Genomic DNA, 27,431 nt, shown 5'->3' with positions numbered 1-27,431 from the left:
CTCATCTTTTATGACAGCTGGGAAGGAGGAAAAAAATGTGAAAGTGACAGTAAAGAGTGGAGAGGCACAGAGCTGCAGTGCTCAGAGAAGATTGGAAAGGACTTGGCTTTTCCAGTCAAGGCAGCTTGTACCACGCTTTGAACTTCCAGGCAAGAGCAAAAACAGGTTTGAACAGGGAAAGAAGAAATGTAATGCATTTGCAAAGCAAAAGACTTCTACGTAACAGACCACTGTAGAGGATAATTTGTTCTAGTGTAAAATATCAGTGATATCTGAAGTTATCTGAAGTTATCTGACTTTTATTCTCTTTGATTATAGACTCTTAGTCTATAGATGTATGTCATTTATATGGTAAGAATTACCATTATGAAGCAGATGTGAGATCTGTTCTTCATATAGGTCTTATGTATAGGTCTTACAGCAAGACAATACTTTTTTTTTTTTTTTTTTTTTACATATATATATATATATATATTTTAACAATGGTAGTGTTATTAATTGTGTTGTCCCTAGATTGTATTGCAGTATTGGAACTTGCTGTCCCTCTGTTTTTTTGCGAGCCTGGACACAGTAAGAACAACTAAAAACATTGTAAACATTGTTGGACAGATTCAAATGCAGACATAAAAGACAAATTCGTTTCCTACTTCTTCCTTCAAAATCAAACACCTTTTACTTTTTCATTTGCTATTAAAGGCCTAAACTCCGTTATGAAACATTCATATTTTGCCAGATATCTCTTAGTTTAACAAGGGTAGAATGAAAAATTGTTTGTGCCTCCAGAGAGTTTAGGTTTAGGAGAAAAGAGATTTCTTTTAATTTTTAATTCAGGTCTGTTGCTTTATTCATTTTATTCCTTTTCCCTGCTAAGCTTTATCTCATTAAAAAAATTAAAGCTCTACCTTTCTTTTGATTAGGATAAAGCAATAGAATACCTGAATAGTCAGATCATATATATATATATGCATATATAATGTTTGCTGAGGTAAAGTTGCATTATTCAGATCAGATATATTTTTAATTGACTTTTATGGCAACTATGCAGTCAAAAGTTATAAAGTTTATTTATAAACAAGAACATAAATTTTAAAGCTTCATGTTGAGTGAAAATCTATAAATATAGAAAGTTCAGAAACAATCTTCTGAATGTGACCCGTGACACACGGAAAGACATGACCAAGACTCTTCAGTCTGCTCCCAGAGTGACACAGCTTAACAGCTTTCATGGAGAGCCAGCATAGTGCAAGGCCCTTCCAAGAAAGATGTTCTATGGTCAGAAAATAAATGGAAGTAGTGTTGGATAAGCAGGGAAGATATGGATATCCAAGGCCTTCTTCACTCCTCTAGTGGGTATTTGCTCAGTTGCATGGAGCAGATGTGGAGCAAAATGCCCTTTGCAGGCACTTCTCTGAACTCTCTGTACTAAATTGCTTCCAGTTATATTTCACTCTCATAAACATTTTGTAATATAAGTGCTAGGCTTCCTAAATATTCCTAAATAGCCTTTTTTTTTTTTTTTTTTTTTTGTGTGTGTGTGTGTGTGTGTGTGTGTGTGTGGTTTGGTTTGGTTTCAGATATCTTTATCTGTGGGATACATTGACTCCAATAAACTGATTTAATTGGAAGAAAGGTTAGAAATCAGTTAACTTCAGCATATCAACAGTGTGAAGGAGGAAACTAAAGGAATATAAACTCAAACCAGTAGGCACACATTTTCTCAATTATTAATAAAAGATCTTATTTTTCTAATGTGAGCATCTGGTTTCTCCAAAAAAGTGACAGATGAAGAAAATGATGGAAGGGAGTGAGTGTGATCCTTGTCACTTAACCACACAGCAGGTGCTCAGGCACTGTCACATTATTCTTGGTTTTTACTCCTACCACCAGATTTTGTCAGGTGGTTTGTTGTGTATATTTGGGGTATTTCCCATAGCTCTTCATCTTTGCCTCATGGTTAGAAGTATGTTTCTGATAGGAACAGCTTGTAAGAAAAAAAAAAGAGCAGCCTAAGAGATCTTTGAAAAGTTCTGTGGGTCTTCGAGATAACAGCCTGAGTGCCAGCAGTGCATCCTCAGGATGGTGATTTTATTGGAAGAAAAGGGAAAAGGCCACTGCAGTTCTGTGACAGATGTCAAACATATCAATAGCAGGTAAAAAGCAAACTGCTTGTCTGATAGCAGGAATGAGACAAGACTTAGCAGATTACCTGCAAAATCTTTATTTCCTATATCTTTATGTCAGTTTTATTTTCACAAAGCAGGGATATATAACTCTGAAGGAGACAAAAAGTCAAGCAGATTCCCCATTGGCAACTTGAAGCTAATCAACAGGCAGTCGGCAACCGCTGTGGCATTTGTTAATATTAATCGTGTTGGTGTGACACCAGGCTAAATTTATTGTAATGGAGCTAGAAATATTTTACTGAACAGAATTTAAAAAATGTCATTGCATGACAGAAAACAAATGTAATTGTGGAAAGAGGGAGCTCAAGAACCCTTTGCAGTTACAGAGAGAAACTAGATAGAAGACTCGGACAATTTGATCTTTATTATGATATAGATCTATAACAGAACTAGCATTTTTGAGTGCTTCCTTGAATTAGTCAGATTTTTCAAATTCCTAGTACCTGGCTGAAATAAAGGTAGATTCTGCTAAGAACTTTAAAATAAAGTGTAAAAATGCATTTTCAACAACAAAACTGGGACGTTTAATGCACTGTTCCCTTTTGTTCCATGACAATATGGTGCATGTGTTTGTGTGTGTGAGAGAGAGAGGGATAGATTCAGCACTTCCTTGCTTTACAGAAAAATCCAGCTTTGCTTTTTGTTGCTGAACAATATGTATCTATTTGTATTTCCAGTTTTATGTAGATTAGACATATTTAGTACATAATGAAGAAGACAAAATGACTTTGTATTGGTGTCAGGCACTGCTGTACTAGCCAGTTTACCCGACTGCTGAGACCTGAATGGGCATAACAGCACCTCATTATTTTCCCTTAATCTCTTAGAGAAGTCTGAGATCACTTTGCAGTATCAGAGCAGCACAAAGTAGCCCTATATCTTGACTTTATAAAGTGTACAATACCTTTTATTATTCTTTTCTTACTTAAGTCTTATTTAGACAATTCAGTTCACTGTTTAAATATATTTGAAAGCAGCAAAAGCAAGGTATTTTGTTTTCAGTTCCATTCTTCCCAAACATGATAACCTTGTTTACGTAAGCCCCATTTAAATTTATAGACACATAAGCCTTGAAAGAAACTTCATAAGACTCTGTGTGTATTGCGAGTTCCATTGATGCCAAACTGTAATAATAAAATTTGGAATAACATTAAATCAAGAATCAATGCAGGTATTCTCATGCAAATTTGGTGCTGATTAGCTGTACTAGTGTTAATAATATTTAATAGCAACAATTTTGGATGAAATAAAGCGATATTGTTATCTTTATTGTATGCAAAAGTTTCTTTTTACATTTTTATTGTAATTTTGTATTAATTCAGAATCTTTTTAGATTTTCCCCCATAGCAGACCATTTAGTCAGATCTTTTTCTTGCTGTTGTATTAATTTTCAGTACAATTTCTGAGAGAGCTATCTTGAGAAAGTTAATGGAACTACTTAAATGCCTACAGTGAAAAGATTGTGTTTAAAGGCAGTATAAATTAAAGAATTTTACCATCAGTGGCCTTCTTGCTTATTCTTTACCTTCTTGTTGCAAGTAAATATTTCAAAGCACTAAGAAGCAAGATGCATGGTTTAGCTATGTTTCTGACAAATTCATTATAACCTTTTGAGACATTTTTTCCTTAAGTACAACCTAATACATCTGCAATTTTATCACCTTTAACCACCTTTATCAATTTACTCATTACTCATCAAACATTATAAGAATTACATTAATTTAAAATTCTCCCATATGAAAATGATCAATGACTGACACGACTGTCCTAATGCATTCATTGTAAAATAAACATATAAGAAATAACTTATATATATATATATATTTCATATTTAGTAAGAAATTCATCACATCATGAAGCAGTGGAAAAGAAAAGTCATTGCTTCAATTTTAGTTCTAGGTAAAAGATTGTTTTTACTGGATTATCAATAATTACAAATCAGGACATGAGCCCAGGAATTTAATGTTACTATTTAATCACGTGTGGGTTGTATCCACTAAACATCATTATGAGACAGTTTTATCACTGTTTCATTATTTATCCTGCTAGAATAATACTCATCAAAAAGAGCAATGAAACACTATAGATGAGTTCAGCTCACTTATACTTTTTTATATTTTCCAGCCACAAATGAAATTGCACTTTTTAATAGAAAGATTCCTCAAATTACCTGAAAGACACAAATTTTCTATGTTCAAAATATGGTCTATCAATATTAGCCTAAATGGATAAAGCTGGTTTTGATCCCTATGTAAGTATAGTTTAGGTAAGTATTTTGAATAAAATATGTTTAAAAAAAAAAGTCTGGAACATGGTTAAATAATCAAATTCATATTTTTATAAATGAAAAAAATAACAAAAGGAATTAAACAGCATAGACACAAAGCAAATGAAGTAATTAGCTTATTCAACCAGTTGAATGAGAGATGATAGGTAGTGTATTAACTAGCAGGTAAAGCCATTAAGACAAAATTATTAATTCAAATTTCTAAGTATATAGATTACTTTGTTAAGCAGAATGGAAATTTAATTAAAAAAACGAAAACACAAAGGATATTTAACTCCATTTAGACTGAAAATGAGATGAATGAATCAGACATTTTGTGGGAAAAAAAAAACAATAGTGAAATGTTCAATACTAAACAGGTTAAAATGAAGCACAGAATTAATGTTTTTTATTCAGCCTCTTGAGTATTTCCAGAGTAATATATCTCATCAGAGGTCTGCTTTTTGTAGCTTGTCTTGGTCTCTGTTTAATAGCTTAATCACAGAAATGTAATCTTCCTCTTTTCTTAATTTTTTACTTTTACTGATCACCTTGAACAAAGCAAGGTTGTGAAAAAAAAAATATCATGCAATTATGCTTTTGAACATTCTGGACAAAATTTTCAGAGGGGGCATGGTATCCTTCTCCTTGAAATTAAAATTATTCCTTCAGTAGAGGGCCATGAACACTTTTATCTTAGTTTTAACATGGTGGGATTTGCTTACTTCTGCTGTCTCAAAATATTTAATGCATTTAATGTAAATTCCCTTAATACTGAATCTTTTACATAAAAGACTGGAAGAGATTCTGATGAGAGTTTCTGTTAGGCCACTATTTCATTTATTACTAGGATTTTATGTACGTATATGTTTATATATGTTATTTATTTTATTATAAAATATTAAGTTTATGTTATATTTGATATTGTATTATATCACATATATCACACTGTAAATTTATAATATACTACAAAAAATGTATGTAATATTAAACATATTATATCAATTGGACTAGCCACAAGAAGAGTTCCCACTTCCAGAATCCTAGTTACAGCATTAAGATTCTGGAGAAAAGCTATTCTGCAAAGCAAAGTTGCCTGGGAAGGCATTTCTCTTACTATTTCTCTTACTACATATCTCATTACTATGAAAAAATGCATAGTAGAAGATCAAGATTACATTCTCAGATTTAAGCATGTACTGTTGTGTCAGCCTGATGGGAAAGCAATAATTGTCTAATCCTGCCCCCTTATTCACTCTGAATACTCTGAATACTATTCTGACCTTTCAGCCTATACAGTCAGTACGACTATTCCACAAGAGCAAGGTACAGAAATACTTCATATGAGTAAGTGGGACAGAAAAGGTCCTCAGTGGCTGTGCTGAGCAATCTATGTAAGAAGTAGTTAATGAGGGGCCAGGAAGAGCATGCCAGAAAACTCTCAAACTAAGTTCTAGAAACTTATCCTGAGAAAAGGTTTAGAAAGTCTCTCATAATGCACAAGTGAAAAAGCACCTAAGCACCACTTTTGTTTTAACAGAAATCTTAATTTATTTATAATTAACCTCAAGACTAGGTACCCTTTCTCAAGTTTGCTTTACTGCACAGTATAGAAAAGGAAAGTAGAGGAGTAAATAATGAAATATGTTGTTTTTCATTCCTTGTTACTTAGGAATATTTTATATGTTTGTATTTATAATTGTTCTTTTAGAAAAAAAAGGACTAGCAGTGCCTTATTTCTTGCTGAAATAGAGAGTGGAAATGAAATAATTTGGGAAAACCATACATTATATTAGAAGTGTTTTTTTTTTGTTTTGTTTTGTTTGTTTTGTTTTTTTTTTCATGTTCAAAAGGTGTAAATAAACAGGGAGTGGGATAATGAAAAATTGTTTCATATGTATGTTTCTGAGGCCTTTGTATTCAACCAGTTAGCGTGAGTGTACTTTTTAGGGTTTTGATGGTTATTTTATTTCAGTTGTTTTTATTTTTTTTCTTTCTTTTTTCTTTTTTTATGAAATGGACCTTGGACTAGATCTTGATCCCAAGTGATGTCTCTGAATAATCAGAAAGCAAAGTAGCTTCCACCATAAAAGTGACATTAGCTTATTTTTCCTCTGGGATAAAGAAAAAAAAATTAAATCTTAGTGGAAATGACTAGTCATTAAAATGTTTGTCTGAAAGCTTCTTCTGTGCTGCCTTAACCTCCATCTAACTTCTGGGAAAAAAAAAAAAAAAAAAGAACTGAGACCAACTAAAGAAAGTATTGTATTTCTGCATGTTTTGTGAACTCTCTATTGCTCCTCAATGTATTTTTTGATTCAAAACCAGAAGAAATACAGATTACATTTATACTTCAGTGGCATATTATCTATCATTAATAGAGCATATTTGCTTCACTGTGCCATATATATATATATATATTTCATATAAGATACATATGAGATGATGGTTAGAAACCCTCCTTTATATCCTAACTAAAAGAACAACACTGCAGTTGACAGAAAGCCCTACCTGACAGAAAGAAGTGTCAGAGTGCAGGCATTCCAAATTGGTTGATGTTGTCCACTTATTCAGCAACTACTGCAACTCTTGAAAAAATTTGGTTCAAAAGGATTTTTTTCTCTGAAATTAAGAACATAAGAATAGATGCTATTTTTTTGAAAACAAGTCTTTTTTCTTTAGAGGTGTTGCTGGGTCTTCTAAAGAGGTACTATCTACTTTTTGGCTTGATATTGATGGATAGTTTTCCAGGAATTTAATATAAAGTTGACTGTTCAAAGTGTGAGAGGAAATAATAAAGTAAGGTAGAACATCTTTGGTCACAGGGAAACCTTTTGGGAAGGTCTGAGAAATGAAAATCCATTGATCCAATTTCTCTGTGATTAATAGGTGAACGAAGAGCTATAGTTTTGAGCTGCGTTTCTGACCATCCTGTCAGTCTTTCATTGAAGATGAACATTTAGCCACAGGCCAAAGTTTTACTGTATTTTTTTTTCTGACGTTGGCCTGTAGAAAATCAGTCTGTTTTTAAGCCACAGTGATCAACTGCAGTGACAATGACAATGTAATTCTGATCTAATTTTGCAATTGCATTTGCAATTTGCATTTGTGTTTGCAAGGAAATGCATTTCTTTCAGTGGCATACCAGGAAAAATATATGGCTCTTGTAGGATTCACAAACAATTCGCAATGAATAATTCACTCAGTGAGCTCAGAGTCTGTTTCTCAACATGGAATCATCATGAGTAGATTATAATTTCCTTGAATACATTCATGATTAGATTGAACTTTTGTGAGTTATTTTCCTCTGTGGATTAACTGTCAGCAATTAACTGCATGCCTGATTCTTGATATTTAGCATTTGAGGTGTGTTAATTTGTGGTGATGGGCCCTTACTGAATGTTACTTTATCTGTATGTCTCCAAAGGAGATTGGCTGGCTGACAGCAGAGAAAAAAGAAACAGTTATTAAACAAATATGGGACTTGGTGAATAAGAATGTTGTTTTTCCGAAGAAAATATTTCCCTCTTAACTAGAGCAGAACCAGACATCTGTTATGCAAAATAAAGGTTGTTTTCTAATAGCAACAAGGATGGTGAGGAGCAGCAGTACACTGAATGGGACAGACCGATAACCCGTGGCAACAAAACTGGTGGTATCTTACTTCTGTTTATGCAAAAGATTTTAAAAAACACATAGATGAACAGAAATAACTAAAATCACTGTGGATTTAAGTGGGATGGACTTCTATGCTCAGTTTTGTCTTACTAAAGGCAGCATTAGCTCTGAGTTTAATGAGAGTAAATTCAGTCCTTTACACTAACATTTCCATTATTATTTTAGAACTACAGAAGTATAATTCTACTGTGGCAATATTTACCTTGTCCTAGTTTATACCTCTTCCTTTGCTTCTTCTATGTTCTAGCTTTCTCTAATCCTAATAGAAAGAACTATTTAAGTCATTACATTATTTTATTTGAAGTACTGACATTTAAAAATTTTATGACAAAAATAATTTAATTTTATCTTTCATTTGGGATTCACTTGAATTCCCTTTACTCTATGTCCAACTGAATTCTATCTTGATGATATAGTTTTGTTTTTATAGTTATGTTTATCTAGCTGTAAGATAAAATGAAGTAAGTGTTTCCTGTTAAATGGCTTGCTGTTGTATGTATCATTTCTTTTCACTTTCTGAAGATCCCATTTATTTATTTTTCTTCTGCTATGTAAATTACTTTCTCTGACTCTACTCTGTTATTACTTTCCTTGTGTCTGAAGATTCAGTACAATTGCTGAAATGTTCAGTTAGCTGCTGGGAAACAGAAACACTGGGAAACAGAAGAGTCACAATTTTTGAAGTGCCAGCTCCATTGCAAAACAGTCGTGATCTCTGTCGTGATCTGCTCCATAATTTTGTTGTGTGGGCGAGTGTGATTTTTTTCCCCTTGTGTTCCCTGACTCACAGAGTACTTGATAAAGTGTGTGGAGAAAGAACGGAGAAAAAGTGAGAGCGCAGACCAGCCATTGAAGGTGTACTTGGACTGCAGTTAAATGCTTATTCTTCCCTAAGAAACATCCTGAGCAAAGCAGACGTTTTAAGACCCAGAAATGCACAAAACCCTGTCTATGTACTGTAGTACCCTCCTTTCCAGTCCCACTTCCCCAGAAGGTTACTGAGGGCATGTCACTGGCATATGGCACAAGGAGTGTTGTGTTTGACCATGATAGGGATCTATCGCCTCTTCAATCTCTTACCTCATCTAAACAATCTACCTTATAGCTTACCATGGAGAAATAGCAGCATAAGACTGTAGTGCTGTGGGTAAATGGGTGGCTAGCAGTAAATTACTTTGACCAAAAAAGCTTCAAATGCAATGGAATAATACAACAATTATGTATGAGCAGGTATAATAGCATATAGTAGTAAATAATTTTATATAAAATCATAGAGCAGTGACATATTTTTTCTTCACTGAAATCTACCATTTTAAAAGCGTACTTTTAATATTACCAGATGGATATATATGTTTATAAAGAGAAAGAAAATTCAGTAAAAAACTAAAAATTCATTAAAACTAAAAATTCTGAAGAAAAAAAGTCTGTAAAAATTCTATGATCCCAATTCAAGAAAAAAAAAAAAGGAAAAAAAAAAGATAAAATATTTAGTATTCACAGACTTTAAATAACCCAGTTATTTTGCATGTTAAAAGAGATGAATGGAGAAAGAGAAAGGGAAAATGAGACAGAATACAATTTAGTTTAATGTATATCTGTCAAAATTCTTCCTCAAATGATGAAAAACGACAGGCTAAACCTATTAAATAGTCCATTTCATAACAAAAAAAAATAGTGTTTTAGGTAAATTTTCAGTTTTTATAGTGCCTGATGTGTGATGAACTTGAAATAATCCATGTAAAGAAAACTGGAGATTATGACTAAAGCACTCCTAAAACACTCTTTCTTGGGTATGTGCAATACCCATTGAAGCAATTACAATCACAGAAGGAAATTACAATCTATAAACTACTTTCAAATTGTATTAGCATTATATAGCAGATCAAACATATACTTGAAGTAAATTCATTTGATGGAGCTACATCAAAGACAAATTCGGTTTAGTATATTTAATTTCCACTGTGAGTATTGAACTGGAGAGTGTTTAAGCTCATAATTGGCACACCAATGTATGGAAGAGAAGTAAATATGCTATTAATTAGGAGATAAATATTGACACATAGCAAGATTAAATTATATCAAAACATTAAATGTAACTTGCTTAATGCACTATTAAGTATCCAAATATTGTGTATCTGGAATTGTAATTATATGCCAAATTAACTATATGGAAGGGAAAAAAAAAAAAAAGAAATTTTTCCAAACACTTGGGACAGACCTGTCCTTACTCCAGCAGCAGTCAAGTACAAAACAGAATTAGTCAGAAATGTATGTTGTCCCAGCTGTACAGCATGACACAAAGAACTGTTGCACTGCTGCTTACACCTGAAAACATGGATTTCTATTAGTATATATGGTACTAAATAAATATATTACATTAAGAAAATCCACATTTTTATTTTATTTATTTATTTATTTATTTATTTTTATTTTTATTCAGTGCCATGCTTCAGTACAGGAGAAAGCGGAGTGTTGCTGAGCCTACACTACTACTGTTTTAGAATTTGTCTTTTGACTGCTTTGTGTCAGGCATTCAATATTAACTTCTTGACAACAAAAACACAACAAATTGGGTAAGTAACTTTTTATAGCATGTACAGACATTCCTCAAAACATAAGCATAGGAAAAGAAACCGCTAAGGTAGAAGGACAGACTGTAATTTCTCACACAAGTTTCAGACATTCACAAGAAGTGACATTAGAATTTGCAGCACCATAAGGGCTTTGGGAATGCTCAAAAGCATTGGTAGCAGAGAAAACAGAAGAGAATATGAATCATATTAGTGTCTATCATTGGTTATTTTATTTCACATTGTGCTTCCAGAATTCTTCCTTGTGAGACATCAAGATATTGATTTAAATCTCTATCTCAATTTGCTAATACTCATTCAATTCTAAAAAATTAAAAGGCTGGATGCCTTAGAACCAGGAGATGGAAATACATTAATACCTGTGGATACAAATGGGAGGAAAAACAGTTTTTAAATTAAAACACTTTAAAATAAAGAAAAATAAATATATAGCTTTTGACATTTTTTTCCCCTAGGTAACACTATTTTTATTTTTTTTTCTCCATGAGATAAAAAATCTCATGTACTTTAGCTTTTTGTTCATAGTATATTCTATTCACAGTAGCTGAAGTAATGCCATTAGGGCATAAATATGTATAGGCTGTTAGTATAATCACATTAATTGCTTAAGTTATGCCCATGTAGCTGAAGTAACAAAGAAACCTTGTCATTTAGCTATGTCTTTATAGTGATAACTGCTATACTGGAAATCAGAGTAAGAAATACAATATAAGAACCTATGTATATGTTATTATTGTAGTCATAGGTCTATGTAAATACCTGTCATGAAATATATTTTAATTTAATAACTACTTTCAAATACTTCTACTTAGAGATGATGATTATGCATGTAAAAACTATAAATATGCATAAATTCATGTATGTATGTAAAGGTAAAAGTAATCAGGATAAATACAATAACTTACACAACAAGGGTAGAGATAAGATTATGGCTGGTCCATTAAAGTCTATGAATATCTGCCATTGGCTTCAATTAGCTTTGAATTAGGCACTTAAACAGCAGGAAGCAAATGGAATATTCTATTTGATTATCCTGGTCAACGAGCAATGAATGCATAAAAATAACTGTATGAAGACCCCTATGGAATTGGCCTCTCTGAACTATGCTGAAGAATGGCAACTTTTTACAATGTTATTCTTACTTATTTTTTTACTACTCAAAGAATGCTGGGTGTTTCATAGGTAATGAACTGACTTCTGTGTCTGCAGTGAACTTAGGTGCACTTTCAGACTTGCTGAAGAACAGGGGTCCAAAAGTGCATATTAATATTAATGAAAAAATATTTCAAGTTTTTTTTTTTTTTTATGTTTTCAATTTGTTTTTCACTACAAAGTCCAGCAGTTTTGCTATATTTTCATGAACACAGTCAGTGGCAAGTTCCAAAGGAAAGAAAGACACCAGTGACTTTAAACAAACCATGCCTAAAGTCACCACCACTTCTGCAGTCGTTAACAGGAGGACCCGACACAGGTGAATGAGCACAGTGCTACAAATGATAGGAGACCCAAACAGAACCTGGCTAAATAACATTTAATGGGCTGGGATAGGCAGTGTTTGGGTAATAAACATATCGACTTACAAAATTTACTGAGTGGGTCAGAGGTTAATTGTGGAATTCGGCGGACTGCCAAGTCTCACAGTCCTGCTGTGAATCTCCTCTGCTCTCTCTGGTGTCAGCTAAGGTGGTATCTCATAGGGTTTCCTTGACCCACTGCCTTTCTGTATTCAGGGCCAGTGGATGATGCCATTGGGTTAATCATTCCAGATGCCTCCCTGCTGCCACCTCTAGCATCAGCAGTTGCTGTCCCAGAACAACCACCCAAACAAAATAGGAGCTTTCAGGCTGATGGAAAGGATTTTCTTCTGTCTTCTGGGGTGGCCTTCTTAGTCTGTATTTCTTCTCACTCTTTGATTGTTTTCTCTGCCTCATATTCTTTTGTAGTGGTCTTGTATTTATCCCAGACTTTACGAAGCAGTTTGGATGCCTCTGGATCTGAAAAATATGCCCAGCTATCCTATGCCAATTGCTGTAGCTATCTAGCAGAAGGGAAAGTATTAATTACTGAAAAATACATATATATGTACTTTTGGCCTTTTTTTTTAATCCAAAGCTGATCTAAGCCATTAAATTTTTGGTCATGGCTACAGATACAAGGTCTTGATGCCATCTGGAAGGAGCAATATTGGAGGACCTATGTGTTTTCCTCTGCTGGATATATCTGAGGATATCAGAAATGACAAGCACTCCCAAGAAACATTTAAGAATAAACTAAACAGAAAAGAGCTTGGGTTAGCATTGACAAAAATCACTGTTATATCTAATTTCACTGAAGTGAAAGCATATGTAATGCTGATTAATCTGCAAAAGCAACATGCTTACTAAAATTGAAGGTATTGTTTAGTAGTTTTACACAATTGCATGCACAAATGAAATTTCAAGTAATAAGCTTTTTTTTTATTTATTTATTTTATTTTTAAGGTAACTTAAGTAAATTGAAAAATATAAGGTCAAATAGATGCTGGGGTAGATGAGCTAAAATACTCTTCAAAAGCCTAGAGCTATAAAACTAGCAGTCTACCTCTGGGAGTCAATGCCAAAAGAAAACAAATACAGTTAGGTGCTTCTGAACATCAGTCTGACACAACACACAGGTTGCATCTTGCAAAATTAGTTGGCCAGAGCAACTATGCAAAGTAAAAGATTCTCTAGGTAGAGAAAATGTATCTAAAAAAAAATAAAATAAAAATAATATCAACTTAGAAACATAGGCTGTCAAGATAAATAATAGTGACTAATATCCAGAGCTGAACTAATACCTGCAACACTTGAGGAATGATGGGCCAGCTGGAGTAAAATACCATTGATGTATTTTACAATAACAATTTGCATATTGATTAAAACCCTTAATTTAGATTGCCTTAGGTTTGCTCTGAGCTGTTATACTGATACCTGCCAGCCTCTTAACTGTGGATGGAAGAAAATTACTTGTACTGTCAATAGCTGTTTACCTATATTAAAATAATTAGCAATCAGAGTGTACTCCACTGGCTTGCACACTGGGAGTCTAATTAACTTTCTTCTTTGGATTTATACATCTACTAGTAAATAAATGGAAAGCCATCCCATGTCCTCCATCATGGGGATGTGTCTGTCATTATTTTGGAAAGGCAAATACCAGTTCAAACAAGGACATGTTTTATGTCAGAGATTTGTCACTGTATCTTTTCAGTGCATCGTGCCATTATGCTCCCTTATTCAACACGGAGCATTATTCAACATGTTACACTGAGCAATGCACTGCAATGACAAAGTGTTAATCTCCATTAAAAATTTAAAAGACATACAGCTATTTTCATCTGGGAAGCTGGTGCTGATTCATCTGCAGTCCTTCCCAGCTGAGGCGAAGTGGCAGTCGTAACTCCCGTGCTATTACACGTTAGTGAAGGACCATCCTTCAGTTCAACTTCCAGCAGCAGAAGCTGGAGAGTAAAATTGTTTCATAAAAGAATGAAGTCCAGTGCTCTTTTTTTTTTTTTGCTAATATATTGCTAAATGAATGTAGTACGACTTTTCTATTATTTGCAGATGATTGTCAGAGACTTAAGTACACTAGGCATCATTACAATCTCAGACACAATTTTGCTCAGGAAGTGTATCAATGTACCTACACCTTTCTGTGGGTGGGAGGGTTCCAGTTAATTCTGTAGCAGTTTCTGCTCATCTACTCAGGGTTTGGGGAAGCCACTGTTCCCTCCAGGGTGCAGAAGCAGGATTACAAGTGGACTGGTGAAGGCTGAGAATAAGAAAGCTTTTTCTTCATGTTTACTGAAACTTCCTTTTGTGATGGTATTCAATTCATACTCCTATAAATATTAATAATGGTGCTTTTCACTAAGAAATGTGTTAATCTGAATAATGAAAACCTGAACAAAAGAAAAAGAGGGAAGAGGCTGATGGCAGAAAGCTTAGGGAGGATGGTGTAGGTGCTCTCAACCAAATGGATAGAGTGATATATACATAGATTGGTTGATTTTTAAAAGATGTAGAAATGCAGATTCATTTCATGGATTTACCTTGGACGCAGCACATGAATTGTAGTGACACCAAAGAGCTCAAAAGATCCATGCAATGTTGGGAAATGTAGTGTAAGGCAAAAAGCAATGCAAATCCCAAGAAATCAAATAGCCTGAAGGGACATAGACCATGAGGAACTATGGATTCCCTGACCAAGAAAACAAGACCATGAACAAATACAGTAAATATGGAAGGTAAAAAACAAATCTGGGAACAAAAAAAGACCATAGAATATAAAAATGGAAAAGCTTTTATTGTTTTAATTAAGAAAGATTGTGAGAAATAATGAAAAACATTACCATGAAAAATGTCTGAAAATAGCATAAATTGTTAAAAATGCTTGATGGGTGACAGCAACCAACTATGTTGAAGAAATATCATTTTTAAAATCAGAAATAGAAGAAACAAAGACAAACAGTGAATTTATGTTACAGATCTGAGCACTCAGACATTCTCATGTGGTTATAAATAGGACATTTAAATAGGGTAGTTTGTGGGGCACGTAATTCCAGCTGACACGAGGAATTGTTGAAAAGCGCGAGGAAACCTGTGTGCTGCTTGTTAGAGTAACAGCTTGTGACTGCACTCAGAAACAATTCTCTTAAAGATCTAGTCTCCTTCTGTTACAAATAGCACAACAGAGGATTTTTGACTATTATGGGGAGTGCCACAAGTAATTATAAATAATGGTAGGCAAATATGAATGCACTATCACAAAAATTTTAAGTGTAAAGAATGTGAGTAAGAAATAATGCAGAAGAAGCATGGCAAATATTTTTTCAAAGATAATTTAAAAAATAGACAAAAAAAAAGTAGTGCATCCTATTTTTTTATTTTTAAAAGATTGATCTTTAGAATCACAAAAGATAAAGATCATGTTCTGCGATACGCCAACATTGTATTGAGCAAATATTCCTTGACTCCATTAGCACAATGACAAGCCAAACTTATAATTAGATTTGGCATAGTACCAGCATGGCTTTTGGTTGTCTTGATGCATGAGTCAAGTCCTGTAAGAATACACCTTACATTGAAATGCAACATATAAACATTTCTGGAGACATCTAGCACCTTGTACAGTTGCTCAATACATTATTGTAAATATAGCATTCTTCAGCTTCTACAAGTGTTGCTCCTAGATGGACATCCAGTTTTACAGCTCCTTACAGAAGTGAAATGTATGTCGTTATGGATTTACAGGCCTCTTTCCTTCATTTTGTCTGTGGTTACATATTGCCTAGCAATGCATCTTGCAGGTGTTACTGTAATATAAAAATGAATATTGAATGACTAGGAGAATAATGGTAGTACGAATTAAGGACTTTACCTCGTGACTTCACATCACAGTTTCATTGTTTTCCTGTGTAAATGCTACTACTGGGAAGGCAGTTTTAGGAAAGCTCAGAAAAAATCCTTCCTATTCATTTTAACTCTATATGAATCTCTGGCTATGAAAGCAACAAGGAAATTTATTTTATTCTAGTCATAAACTAATATTGATATGTATACTTACATATTTTTAAAAATCCAAAAGAAAAATATGAAAGTTACTGTTACTTGGAAGGTGTTTAGCCTCAGAGGTGAGGAAAGCTAAGACTATAAACTAGAATTGATGTCCTGGCTCTAAGCAAGCTGGTGTTTCTTCTCTGGGATCAGCTGTGGGACCAGGTGTGTGCCTCATGAGGGAAGCTATAAAAGTGGGTTATGGGACACAGGTCAAGACATTTTGTGGAGCTGATCACGCAGATGCCATGATAGGAAGATAGGAAGCTGGGGGTAAGGTGGCTTCCCTAAGATGAGGGTAAGGAAGCAGATGCTGTGAAGAGTTGAAGCTCAGTGCTGGTGGGGCTCTATCCAATCTGAGAGGTTGTCAGGGAGGGTTAAAGGAGAGGGTGTTACATTGAAACACAGCAAAGGCGCAAATTCTTCTTACATCTTTGAAAAATTACTAAGGAGTGAAAATAAAACGTATTGATCTTTGCTCTTCTTCAAAGCCTCTGTTTCATGTATTTCATACCTATTAGAAAGCCTGCTTTAAACTTTTTTTCTTTCTTTATAGGAGTTATTTGTAATCTGGATGGCTAACCTGATCCCTCTACTATAGTCTACCACACCATTAATTATCAGGGAAACAAAACCAGGAAGTGAGAATTAAGTTTTTAATAATAATGAGCTTGACCTCGTGAGTTGAGTATGTTAGATAAATTCAGCTGTAGTACATGGCTGAGTGAAAAGTGGGCAGAGTTAGAAGGAGGTATAGCTTATTTGAATTTAATGAGGATGTGATACAACTCTTGAAAACCTACTGGGTTGTATAACCTAAATTAGTAGAAGGCTACTCATCTTCTGGAAACAGGCTAAATGCAAGTAGCAGGCAGTGTTAGACCCTGCTGTGCTGCGAGATGTCCTGTAAGGCATTTCAGGCTTGGGTTTAAGCTTGTGAATTTCATGACTAGTCTGGGAGTGGGAGTAAATGTCAGATTGTTGAATTTCTAGTCTGATATTAAACTAGACAACTCCTGCCCCAAAACAGGGACTTAATGTAAGAGAGCCAGGGAGATCAGGCATATGGGAAGAGCACACAAAATGAGACTCTTCTGATATAAACAATTTACAACACACTCTGAATGGCTGGTAGAAACCTGAGGAGCAGTAGCGCTCGCAGTGTGCTCAGAAATCTAATTGGAACTGCAAAATGATTTAGAAAATAATCCCAATACAACCCCCAAAGCCCTTGTTTATGAAGCACATCTGAGGGGGTGGGGGGGGAAGGGGAAGCACTTTCCCCCTAGAGCAGCAGCCTCAGCTGCATCTTGATATAGTGGCATTTTGTAAGCATAACAAGATAAACCATGAGCCTTTTGAGGGTGTCCAGAGAAGGCAGAGTTCAGAGGCTTGAGGGAGCTTGAGTATCCTCTTAGGAAAGACAGAAGGAGATAAGTTTGCTTCTCTTTATATTTGCTTCTCTTTATATTATTAGAAGGCCATAGTGGGAGTCTAGATTCCTGGTACTCACCATGTGCAACCATTACCTGACTATGTACCACCTCTCCCTGCTTACTGAAAGGAGGAAAGTCACCTTTGTTTTTTAAACTCTGTTATTTCCAATTGATCATGTAATCATGTATAGGAAATGTCTGAAGGCTTAAAAAGAAGAGATTCTATGGGTCTCTAACTGCACTCATTTTTTCAAAGTATTGAAATCAAGTGTTATTTTCCTTATAGAGAAGGCACCTTCTGACTTTAATGACAGCTTGAGAAAAAGCTCATAAAATACACTTGGAAAGTTGCTTGCTGATTCATGTGACAACAACTGGTGTTTGAAATAGAGCTAATTAATATTCTCATTATGATAATCACCTTCAACATTTCCCTTTATTTTTCCAGTCTCTCTCTTTAGCTATCTGTCTCTGAGATAAGAAAATTATTATCAGTGTATCAGCCCAGATACATTTCAGGCAAAGAATAGCAAGAATTAATTCTGGTCTGTCTGAGGAGAGTACAATTAGGAAGCCTTCATGATGAGACTAAATCTCCAGATTATTCAATCAGATATCCTCAATTCAGACTACTATGAAAATTTAGTACTCTGTTCACTTTCCAAAATGCACTTAGAGATAAACTCCACTATGGAGGGAAAAGTATTCTACCTGTAAATAATCTGAATCAAAGCAGTTATTTTGTAATCACGGAAACTTGTTTGCAAAGTTGAAGCTAAAATATATGGGTCATTGAATGTATGGATTTTTTTTTGCCTTTGCATAAATATTCATTGTGTTGGTTCAGTGCAATATTTCCAAAAGATACAAGATTAAGACATCAAAAGTTTTTACCCTTCATTTTTCACTTTTTCTCTGCTGCTTGGACCTATGATCATGAATAATTGTAATAGATGGTAATGTCTGAATTAGTTTCACAGGAAACTGATTTGGGTAGCATTATCCAAGCTTTGACACATATGGTTTGCCATGAATTTTGTAAAGAATTCAGGGGGGAGGGGGAGAAAAAAGCTTCAGATTTGATTGATGTTCTCTACAAAAAAAACAACAGATGAGTTTCTCTGACTTTCACCTTGTCTTTGATTGTCCAGAGCTGTGAGTAACTTTTTGTTCCTGATCCCCTGGAGATCATGACTGTAACTAATGAATACAACCATTAAAAGATTCCACTGCCCAGAATTCTTGGAAACGAAGAAAGAATAAAAAATAACCTGACTTCTAAATTATACCAGATAACGTGAGAGTGATTTAAAAAGAGCTATTCATATCTTTGAAAACTCTTCCTTCTGAGCCACTTTGGAAAAAATGGTCAACAAGCAATTCCACCCAGGTGTCTTGGACTGGTCCCTTTTAGCACAAGGTCTTGAATTCTGGAGCAGTTTGTAGTAGATAACTCTAAAAGTGGTTGTTTAGTAGACTTGAAAATAACCTGGAAGAAACAGAAGGACAGTGAAGTCATATGAGAAGTGTTTGTACATTGCATAGTTTTGCTGGAACTTAATCCTCTGTACTGAAGATGGAGTACCTCAGTAAGATTAGTCAGATGAGGGCTTGCTGGTATAAAATACAAACAGACCTATCTGGAAATCTGCTGAAGTAAGCCACAAGCCTGATATCTGTTAAAAGAAAAACAAAACTCCCACACACTTGACTTAATAGACTCCACTGAGAACTCATTGCTGTGCCATCACCTTTGTTTTCTGCAAATGTCATCCAACACTGTTTCACGTTTGCATTTTGTGCTTTGTTTACCAGTGTTTAGTTTGGAGTTTCAGATTCAGACAACCCCCAAAACACAGCATAAAACATACATAAGGCAAAGGAGCTCTATGAGGTTTCCTCAGCTGGTTTCTCTAAGAAATTGAAATATTTTTCTGCTTTCAAACAACAAACCAACAAACGCTTGCTAGTTTCTGGTAAAATTGTCAGCTCCCAAACCAGTAGGAAACAGAAATCCGCAGAGCAAAAAGTTTTGCCATAACTTTCATGTATGCTGCCCATGCTTTGTCTAGAGACAAAAATTCAGATGCCAAAGTTTTTCTGTTACAAGCCTGTCAGTCTATTTTCACCTTCAAGATTATCTCATTTCAATTAATCTACTTAGACGTTACAATCTTCAACTTCATGCAAGAATGAAAAATGTTTTAAGGCATAAATAAACTTTTCTGCAACTGATCAGTTATAGGAAAAAAATGTGGAAAGGTATATTTGTATAACCCTAGTGTAGAATTTGTCTGTGATCTAATATGCCCATAAAATTTACTTTCATCCCCTATTCTGAAGTCCTAGTGTTGGGATTCTTTTAGCTGAATGAGTTAGGTCTTACATTATGTAAACAAGAATCCTTAAATAATTTGAAATAGAGACTTTTTGAGGATTTTAGATTTCATGGTAAAGAATTATTCTATCATTTCATAAAACTGGTTATTGATTTGTAGTTCAAAGAAGAAAATATTTGAGCTAGGTACATAGTAAGGGGAGTGGAAGATTTATAATGGCACATACCTTTCATTAAAAAGAAACAGAACAGATCATGAAATATTTACTTAAAATGAATTGAAGAATTTTGTTGTTACCTGTTAAATTCTGCACTAATTTTAGCATTAATCTAGTACTAATTTTGATAATTAACATTTGTACTTTTAGAAATGTAATAATTTATGTCTTTGCACAGTATTTTATAAAGGTATTAACTCTACAATTTGCAGGAAAAAAGCAGGGTGAGTGGCTGGACAAAATCACACAGCCAAGTCCAAATGCAAATTTCACTTATCTGCATGTGAAAGCTGCATAATGTAAATGTATCTTCCAAAGTATGTTTCCCTGCAGGAAGATGACCAAAGGATGACATCATTAAGGATCTCACTAACTAGCCAGGTTTGCTCCTGCTGCTGAGGCAGCTCCTGGCTGGACTAACTGCCCAAATAGAGCTGCTTTGCTATAGCAGGGGTGGGAAATCTGCTGAGAAGCTTGGTGGTTGGTTAGTAATGAATGCACGATAGAAGCGCTACTTGTACGATGGGCTTACTTCAGAGTGAATAACGTTACTAGCTTCAGTAGAAGAGAAAGAATAGATGAAGAAATCTAGGTTGATTCAAAACAGAATAATGAAGTTGCTAAAGGACAAATTTGTCAGAGATATTTCTGTACAATTGAATCATTTTCTTGTACTCCAAGTGCAACTTTCATTCATTAAATGCACTGACAGCACCATAGTCTAAGTTACATATGTCCTCAAGTAGTCTTTTTTTTTTTTTCTTTTGAAACTGTGGATTATTTATCTGCTGTTTGTTAATTTTGTGTTGATGGGAATTGGTCTAATTCTTAAAAGTTTTTTGGTTGTTATGCCTATTTTTAATTAAACTTTCTCAAAGGAATTTTAGACCTAAATCTTCTGGGCCTGTATCAGGGAAAACATGTCACACACCATATACTATTTCCTTCTCCTTCTTCCCATGTGCATGCTTTGCCCCTGAGAGTAACTTGAATATGCTTTTATCTAGTTTTATCAGGCTGTTCTACAGCTGAGCACTCTGCAATATTGGATTCTAGATAAAATTATCTTTAAATAAGTCAAGTACTTGGCAACAGCACTCTTTTCTAATATTTTTAGAAGCTGGTAGTAGTTTGGGGCATGAATGGGTGAATAGTAAGAAACTTAGAGTAGTTACAAGGAAAAATTAAAAAAAAAAAAAAAGATATTTTTAAAGATGTACTTTCTTTGTGGATTGGCTTTTCCCCAGGTATTTGTATGATCAAGTATTATTTCTCCCCCTCCCCCCTCTCCCCCCCTCCGTACACACAAATTTAAGCTCGTAATAACAGGCAAAAATATATTTTATTAGCGCCTAATTGACCACAGCAATAGGGTAGATTTTAAAATCCCTAGCCAGAAATCCGGTGTCTTCAATTAAAACAGGTGGAAACAAAAAACAGCTTCATTCTTTGTATCTCAGCACCTGCTCATATGACCATGAGAAAATAATAAATTCAAATTTTGCAAACAGCCAATAAATCTTATACTAGCTAGATGGGAACTATGAGCCAGAAAGAAAAAGCTTGAACATTTTCTGTAATTCCCTAACCCACTTATTTTCCAACTCTCCCAGAGTGTTTCAAAGCCTTTGAGAACATGAATAACTCTTCCTGTTTTAGAGAATCATATTCATCCAGTCGAGAAAGGGAAATTTCCTGAATGTGATTATGTGGTTAGCCACAGCTGACCAATGAAAATCACACGCAGGTTTGGAGTAATGAACACTGATGTTCAATAAGCAAAACACATTGGAGGGAGCAAGTATTACATTAGCCCAAATAACAAATTTAAACAATTGAAGATGTGATCATGAATATTTCATGAACTGAAGATGAAACTAAGTTTGACAAGCTATTAGTTTTCCATTTCTGATAATAAGCATTTTCATTTCATGTTTCATGTGATTTTATCCCTGAACTTTAATAATAAATTGTGTATTAAGAAATATTGGAGAATTAATTCATTCATAATGTATGAAGAAGGGGAAACAAACGACTTGCCTTTGAGTTTGGAAAATAATTTCTTATTTCTTTTAGTAGATAATTCCTTAAAATCACCTATCCATGTCACTGTATCTGTGTGGAAATGAAATCTGTTACACTGCTGTAAATACAATATGTTGTTAGTGGAAAAAAACATCTGAGACTTCATTACTTTTTTAAAAATGCACGATTCAAGTATAGTCTTCTACACCGCTTTATGGAACAGGGCTAAGATCTCTTTGTTCCTACTTACTGTAAAGTTCATTAAAATGTCAAACATATATTAAGCATTGTTGCCCTTTTTGACCTTAACAATTTACTAATATTTGAACTATTGGCAAGATTGATCTCTGCTGAAAAACTGTTTGCTGAGAAATTGATTGCATGCTAATGATGTAACAGTCCTTATGGTATAAAATTTTCATAAATTCTTGTTCCCTGAGCTTTTGTGGGAGTCAGAATACTCCAAATCTGATTAGCCATATCTAATGGTGCTCAGGGTATCCTGTCACTACAGATTAATGAGATTGTATTGTAATTCCATCATCATTCTTTCCTTACTTTCCATAACTTCTTGCTGAAGTCCTAGCCCTTGAGAAGGGAAATCCTTCTAATGCCTACAGTGTTATCCATAAGACACAGCTCTCTGTGGTGAATCCAGAAGTGTGCCCATTCCACTTGCAGTCTGTGATGCCACCAAATCCAAGACCCACAAGACAGCAAATGCCACTCTTCCCGCTTACATGTGAGAAATTTAATGCTTTCCTGACCATTTTTGTTCTGTACTTTGACTGCATGCTTTTCTCTTTAAATTCCAAGCTAAGTTTCTTCCAGTTTCTCTCCTTGTGCAGGCAATCTTTACTTCTTTCCTTCATCAAAAATGGAAAGGCAGTACCAGCTCCACCTGGCTATCAGCTACCTGGGAGATACAACTGGGCTGCAAGGTGTGTGCTTCCAATGGCAGACTTGTTTGCACCATCACAGAAAAAAACTTATAAAAAAATCATTTATATAAAGAGAAATACCTTCTACGGTGCTGCTTAAGAGTGTCTTAAAACAAAAGCTGTACACTTGAGGGCAATGAAATAGTTGTTTTCATCTCAATTTTACTTTACGCTGTTCTTTGATCTAACATGAAAATCATTACAACTTATGAGATAAGGCAGCAGACAAGACCTTGGGGGATTCTTAGTTATGTAACTCTACATCCAATTCATTATTTTGTGACTCTCTTCCTCAAATAGCTTTCTGAGAGATCAAGTTAGTCAAAGCTACCATGGGTTTTTAGCTTTGCTAAAATCTATGGTATTATATGCTCAGTGAATTTCCACAGCTTTTGTTTGAGTCACTGACAGCACCTGTCATTTGCCTTTTTATGTCTTGAAAGCTGCTGGTGGCAGCATAATCAAAGATGCTGAGTAAAAATATATATCCCAGAGCAGTGGCCTATAAAAGGCTCCATATATTTTAGCATAGACTTGCATGTGTCATAACGTGTAGTTTTTTTCATGTATGTATCAATGCTTTATTGCATAATCGGGTATCTAGTCAAGTTAGTAATAGAGAAGTGCTGCTAAGGTAGAAAATGAAACTAAAACTTTCATTTTTTTACTTGGAAAGGGGGAGGAAATGTTTGCTTAGCCATTGAATATTATAGCTTAGGAAAAAAAAAAAAGGTCACCTTCACTTTCGAGATGTTAGTAGCAAAATGATAATGTTCCAGGGCTTATTACTTACTGCTCACTTCACAATGGTTATAAAAGTGCCAAGATTAAGGAATCAGTGTTTCAACTACAGCAGAACATCCTAGCTCTCCTGTCTAATGTTTGAATCCAAGAAAACAATTTTTACCTCTTCTACCTTTTGCCCCGTAAAGAAACATAAGTATAAATATTTCTGATTTTTTGAAAAAAAAAGGCTTGAAATTTCATTTCTAAACTTTTGCTTTCAAAGACATCTTCAGAAGATAGGCTTCTGTCTTGTTCACTCTGCCTTCAGCTGTGGCAAAAAGATCATAGAATCAAAATATGATTCAATGACCCATAAGGATCATTGAGTGAAGTACTCATAGTATGTTCCCTGCAGAAGATGGCATAGGATGGTCCTCTCCAACTCTTCTGTCCTAACAGGAGGAAACAAAGGAGAGAAAAGTTGTGCTCTATGCCCACCATCAGTGGGGAAAGGGCTCTCCTTTAGAGGGTAGAGCTATTAATACAACTATTTTCCTTCTCTCCTACCTGTGGACATCTCTATATGGTTGATTACAAAGGGAAACTTTATTGGACTGAATGATAGTAGAGGAAAACTGAAGATATTTTTTTCCTGGTCCTCAGTAATGAAACACACAGCTAACTACTATGAAGCTTAAGGGATGGTTTAAAAACAGAAATAATAACACTATCTTCAAGGTTATAATATTTCTAGGTCTACAAGCACTATACTTTGTGGATGAAATGCAGCTGAGGAGGGTCTGCAAACTGGTGTGCATAAAGTGTTTCTGCTGTTTACAGAGAGCACCTTCTACATCTGTGGGGAAGCACTGGAGAAAGACCAGAAAATGTTAAGGTATGGGGCTAGGCCTTACCTGCTGTTCAGAGGCAGGTAGCTACCTTTGGAACCAAACTTATGTCTTTGGAGAAGTATTCAGTGAATCAGTGGACATGGCTGAAGCCGATGATTTTCCACACTGAGTGGTCATGAGCAGAAAATGCTGTATTTTAGAGTCAAAAAAGCATATTATTTTTCTGTAGTAATACTGTAAAGCACCTGTCATACATAGACAGTATCATGAAATACTTTAGTCTTCTCTTCTCCAAATGCAATATACTTTTAAGGAATGAATCTTTGATAAAGTAATAGCCTAGTGTACTGCAGGCAAGAACATGCAGTTTTCTGTACATTAACTGTGAACAGCAGCCACTATTCATTAAATATGTCATATACTCTGAGGCTATGAATGTTTGTTTTTTTTCAGCACCAGTTGTCATTAGGTCTTTGGACAGGAATATTCTTCAGATTTCTGTAAACAAAGTAGACTTTGTGATCAGATTTTGCTAGCAGATTTATTCCTTCCATTCAAATAATTATTTTTGTTTGCCTAAATGAAATGTTGAGAGGTGCACATGCTATAAACCACCCCAGAACTCAGTGGGAATTGTTTCCTGTTCTGTGACTTCTAACTCACCCAATCAAATTCCACAATAAGGATGTGATTTTTGTGTCATTGTTCAAGACTCTGTATTATGGGGTATTTTTTAATTACATGCTATAAGATATTTTTTTCTTTGTATGTTTTCAAGAACTCAACTACATCAGAAGATGTGAACAGAGTGATGGCTCTGATCCTCAGGACATCAGAAGAAAAATCTGCTACCTCCAAGCAACAATACCTTCATATGCTTTAAGTCAGTAAACTACTACATGTTTGAAACCCAATCTGGATTGCCACCCACTGAGTTTCTGTATATTTTATTTATGTGTTTATTTGCTTGGTCATTTCAGGGACAGGGAAAAAAGTAGCAGTATGCAGGGAATTCCTAAACTCTGCCATTTGGGATACATAGTAATTCTGGGATGCAACGGATCATCTTAAAGGTGTATAGAAAAGTATTTTTCAATGTATTGCATGCATTTTAATCTGTGGGAGTACAGGTAACTGTTCACAGGAGATTTATAATTTGCATTATTTTTTTTCTATAGGTTTTAGAAGGCATAAAAATTCCTTTTAAAGGCTTTCCTATCACAGTCTAGCCTACTGGGAAGAGGAGGAAAAAAGAGGGTGAAATTTCTGCACATCTAAATGACAATCTTGGAAATGTAAGCTTTTGCCACTGTACGCAACAGTTTGTGAATCTTTTGTAACATTCATAAGGGACCATAGAATATTTCTAGGAAAGAAAAGTAGGTTAGACTAAGTTATCCAATATCCACAAAGGCTCTGAAAGATGCAAGCACCCGCATTTTTCTAAACTGGCAGGAAATATAAGAATCACTTGACAGAATCAGTTGGAAAATAAGTTAGGTTATAGTAAATCTAAGTAAAAACATGGCAAAGAGTTTTGTTTTTTTTTTTTTTAAAAAAAAAAAAAAAGGTTGTCCTTTTTTAACACAGTCAGCAGTATCTTTTATTCATATTTTTTAAAAATATTTTTACTCTATTTCTCTTTATATAGATGGCAATTTGAGTTCAATGCTGTCCCTACATTTGTATTTCCTGAATTTTGGAGGTAGAAACCCTATATGGACAATGGTTAAATACTGCTAAGAATAAAAAATGGTGAAGTTAATATAAAATGCTTCTGACAGTTCTACTTGAAAAATGTCAGTCCTTAAATGTATCTGTTTACAAGTCTGCAATACTGTTGAACTTGAGGTCCTATTTCAAATATCCAACAAGAGCAACTCTTTTTTCTTTTTAAAAGTGAACGATTTCACTGATAGAATTCTAATTGTGTGGGAGCTGTGACAAAAGTTCCCAGCGACGGTAGCCAGTAGGGTTCTTTTGCAGAACCTGGGCCATGGGCAGGCATCTGGACTCAGTTACTTGTTGTTGTACATCCTTTATAGCTTCAGGAGTAGATATATTTCCAGTTTGTGTTTATTTTGGAAAATACTTTCATTAGGGATAGGATGTGTTTCCAGTCCTGATGAATGATCTATATGCATGTGAAGTTGGTTTAGAATACATTGCATTTCTGTTGTTGCTGTGTTTCAAATTGAAATGTCACAAATACGTTTTGGAGGAAGGTACTTTGCTTTTTTGGGGGGTAGTAGACACCGTTACCTGTGCAACTGTTCTTAGGTTCCTCTGTGACTCCATTATACTCATTCAGAGGTGAATGTTTTCCAATGCCTAGTTTTGAGGAGTGATCAGAAACATAAATTTGCTCTGAGATAGTGCTTACATTTCAGAAAAATGAATAATTAAAGACCTGTTCTTAACTCACACTGGGAGTACAATTGTTTGAAGGGAAGAAACTCAGGTTTAAAACGCTGACCATATAAATACAAAAAGAGAAGCTACAACAAGCTAGCTGAGCTCCACTGCAAAGGGAAGTTCAGCCTGCACGAAACAGAAGTTGCCAACTGGCCCCAGACTGCCCATGCTGAAGAGCAGTCCT

At 34.7% G+C, this 27,431-nt stretch overlaps 1 long non-coding RNA gene across 2 annotated transcripts in view; it reads left to right on the top strand.

Moving 5' to 3' along the window:
• Positions 1-26,807, top strand: part of LOC137861202 (uncharacterized) — a 63,792-nt gene extending 36,985 nt beyond the window's left edge. The window contains exons 4-9 of one of the 2 annotated variants that reach the window (XR_011099460.1): positions 10,568-10,700; positions 23,163-23,255; positions 24,736-24,876; positions 25,611-25,715; positions 25,813-25,905; positions 26,011-26,807. This is a non-coding gene — a long non-coding RNA (uncharacterized lncRNA). The remainder of the gene's footprint in view (positions 1-10,567; positions 10,701-23,162; positions 23,256-24,735; positions 24,877-25,610; positions 25,716-25,812; positions 25,906-26,010) is intronic. The other variant, XR_011099461.1, reaches the window with a different exon arrangement.
• Positions 26,808-27,431: the final 624 nt, after the last annotated feature.

The sequence above is a fragment of the Anas acuta genome, chromosome 9 (genome assembly GCF_963932015.1).
Source record: "Anas acuta chromosome 9, bAnaAcu1.1, whole genome shotgun sequence".
NCBI lineage: Eukaryota > Metazoa > Chordata > Aves > Anseriformes > Anatidae > Anas > Anas acuta.
Note: the sequence above shows the minus strand (reverse complement) of the source record. Positions and strands in the feature narration are given on the sequence as shown.